Consider the following 4,140-nt stretch of genomic DNA (forward strand, 5'->3'; position numbering starts at 1 on the left):
GGAAGACACCAAATTGTGCACGAAAGAGATAGACAACAGATGCTAATACCAACCAATGTGTTCACAATACTGCATTGCCACTAACACCAAACCCCAGGATACTGATAAACACATAAACACCTGAGATGATGAGATGGGGGACAGTGAACAGAAGTATACTCTAGACTAAGGATAGATTCAGCTGAGGCTAATCTTGCACAGATACCAGTGATACAAAATACCTGCAATCCTTACAGAAACAATAGAAAACAGACACAGAGTAATCCCTCACAGACAACCAGACACTGTGGGAGAGAGAGCCAATAGATCTACCATCTCAGCACCATAATACTGGAGTGCACCAGACTCAATTGGCACAACAAAATACATAAAATCCTCGTTTCATACCCTACATTCGTGAGTAGCGACTGGGGTCTTAAAAGATTTCAAGCGGCCATCTAAGATGTTAGCATGGAAAAAGAAGAAGAGTGCAAAAAAACAAGGGCATTTGGAAGCAATCCGCCCTAGGACACGATGGCACTCTAGACCAGAACTAGGTGGAGCCCAGCTACTAATGCCAACCACTCAGGAAAAGATCAAATCTGGAGATCCTGGACAGAGTGGGAGGGAAAATGTGGAACAAAATCCAAAAATTCAATAATGACAGGAATTACTGGTGAGATGAAATCTGGTGAGACCCCAAATACATTCTGGTGAGCCCTGGAATACATTCTGCCCCTGGAATAAAACTTACCCCCAGGGGCTGGCTTTCACCCCAACAGTTAACAAGATGTACAAGCAGACCACTCAACCCAAGATGACATACCCACATACTCTATGGTAATACATCCCTTACAGCAATAGCCCACGGGGCACCAGAAGACCAACACTCAAATTGAGGAAATGCAGGACAAACAGGAGTACATAAATATGAGGGCACAGTAGGAGGGTTACAGGGTAGGGAGAGGAGGAGACTGGGTTAGGGCAGAGCATGGTAAATGGGGAGTGAAACTAAATGTACACATAACGTTGAATGTAAAACAAGTCTTAAAATAAAAATAAAATAATGAAATAAAGTAAAAGTGTCAGAGTTTTGAGAATAAATTATATAGTCATTCTAGTTATGGGTAACTCTTTAGCAATATATATGAATGGAATTTATAGGCCAGCCTTTTATAAATTTGATGAAATCTAGTCAGTTCCTGAGATCATGGTCAAGACAGAGCAGAAGGACAAATTAATTTGCTAGATCTGCAAATATGAGGAACTGATTCCACCCATGGGATTCTACCAAAATGATGTCTGATTCTTCATGGACACTTCCAGTTAAATTCTCTGTTTCCTGTATGTGAAATTATGGTGGGCTTGCTTATAGATTTTCCTGCTAGGTTGTGCCTGACTTTCTAAGTAATTATCAGGTTTTAAATTTTCATAAGATATTAGAATTTTAAGATTTGAAAAAGACCTTAAAATTAATAACTCCTGTAAAGCATGTCAGGTATGTTTAGAATTACAAGAATAGGATACTGAGATTGATACATGTTCTTTGGGGAATGAGAATGACGATTATTAGAGTCTTACATCCGAGAAGTGTCATGTAGATTTTGATAGCAATGAAAATATAATGTACAGTTCGTAATAACTATGTACCTGCTGAGAAAAATGTTAATCCCCTAAAATAATTGTTCCATCATTGTATACTTTGGTTGTCTAATGTGTAGACTGTAGCCTTAATGGTGCTACATGGTAATTTCATGTGTCCAGAAATTTCCAAGAACAAGTAGGACCATGACCCAAACAGTAGCTGTGCCCTGTCCAGCTGTGGTATACATTGTCCACTGCTGACAATGATTATGATATTCTTTGCCTTGATGGTACATATGAATGATAAAGTAATATTTCTATTAGTGCTTTCTTGAGGGATTTATAACAATTGGTCATAATATAGCATAAAATAAGACCTGATACAGACCCACACCTTGAGTTCTGTAATCTGAAAACTACGAATTCTTTGTTAAGTGTGTTATTTAAAGCTCAGTTTGTCACACTCTGTCCTTGAAGGGTAGTGTGGGAAAAGGATGAAGGCTGTTTCATTTACTTGCAAATGAGATTGATTTTTCTTTGAAAGGTTTTGCATTTTTTGCTCTTGCATCTCTGATTTACTCAAAATTATTTACCTTCTATGTATTTAAAAATTCACTACATACACAATTATGAAGTTTTTTTCCATAATATTCTCTAATGTAAACTTTTTTCCCTTTTTAGTTATAATATGATGATTTCCCTTAACTGTTAGAAGCATAGATGATGATAGTGATCATGGTCAATAGTTTTAAATGATGAGAGACTGGCATTGCATCATCTCAACTATCTGGGTGTTTATGCACAGGTGGAATGAATCCAATTTCTTTTTTACTCCTCAATTAAACCTGCTGACTCTGCTGTATTGGATAGGAACAAATTGGAGTTCTTATTCCATACCTAGTGTCATACAAATGCATGCCATTAATCATGAGGATGCAAGGTGAAGGGTCTGGATGACAATACAAACTTAGAATGTTCTCCTGTATATATGACAGTCACAACAATGTAATATATCTGGATTGCACTAAATAAGTGTGTATTTTCTCTAATTCTCTTTTTCTTTTCCATTCAACTATATTTATATCTATTTAATTTTTGTCTGGTCAAAAGACAACATTGCTCAAAATACAGAAAACTGACTAAATAATATAAGCACAATCAACAAGTCAAATCAATAGTGATGGTTCCTCTTTGTGTGAAAGATCTTATTTATTTTCAAGTTCAACTCTTATATAAATTCTTCATTTTAATTTTTTCTGAAACATTACCAAGTGATTATTATTTTTAATTTAAAAAAAATAGTACCAATTGGATGAAATACTTTTAATTTCTGATTTTAAAAGTAATAACATCCCTATGATTAAATGCAAAAATAAAATTTAAACAATGTAAAATCCATGACTAAGAAGGTGAAACTACCTATAAATCTACTATATAGAGATAATAATGTAATTTTTTTGAATACACACATACATACATGCACACACACTTTTGCTTCCCTATATCCAGGAATTCCAAGAATATTTAAAGTGGCTAAAATTAAATTAATTGGTAAAAACCTGTATATAAAGCAAACAGACAATAATATATACCTTTTCTCTATATTTGCAATAATCTTTTTAATATGGAAATTACTTAGTAATATATTTAGCTAGAAAGGTATATGAATCATAAGAAGGAATCTACAAAAATCATTGAAGGTTATAAGTAAAACTTAAAAGGAATAACACACCATATTCATATTGTATAAAAATAAAAATCACTACTAATTAATCAACAGTTTATAAAAGTTCTAATTATTATTCCTTTTATATGAAGTGCATAAAAATTATTTTACAAGTTTTATGGAAGGGAGGGTAAATCTAAGATGGTGAACCAGGCAGATACACTAGCCAGACCCTCTACAAAAAAGAATCGAGAAACCAAGTGACACAAATATGAATGGCAATCTTGGAGCTTAGAGTTTCAAAGGAAAGGGTAAAGAAGTAAATTAAACATTGATGAAAGGAAAACACTGAATGAAATCAATGAACAAGGGACAATAAATTGCTAATTGGCACAGCACAGTCATTTTGGATTATTGCATGCAGTGTTCTGATTGGAGCAGGAACTAGATAATAAGTTCCACTTGCCTAGTACTGCATCAGCATCCACATCAGTTATCAGCAATCAAATAGTGATGACCTCTCCCTTTACTTGCACAACCTCCCAGTGACCAGAGTCATGGCCCAACATCAGCATATGGCCAGTCAAATAAGAAGACAATCATAAAGTCTCAGAAAATGCTAAAACAACAGCAACATATGCAAGGATAAGAACATACATAAACAAAATGGACTCAGCATAGAAAAGGATATTGAACAAAGAAGCTATCAATGCCACAGAAAATGACAGCAGTGAACTCATACTTATCGATAATTACATTGAATGGAAATGGATTAAATGTACCAATCAACAGAGTATAAAAATAGATAAGAAAACATGACCCATCAATATGCTGTCTATGTTGTTATATGCTGTCATGTCGGCCCCAACTCATAGCAACCCCTCCTTGGGTTTCCGAGGCAGTATCACTAC

Source organism: Orycteropus afer, unplaced genomic scaffold (assembly GCF_000298275.1).
Source record: "Orycteropus afer afer isolate SDZICR_OR568_19922 unplaced genomic scaffold, OryAfe1.0 scaffold00478, whole genome shotgun sequence".
Classification (NCBI taxonomy): Eukaryota; Metazoa; Chordata; class Mammalia; order Tubulidentata; family Orycteropodidae; genus Orycteropus; species Orycteropus afer.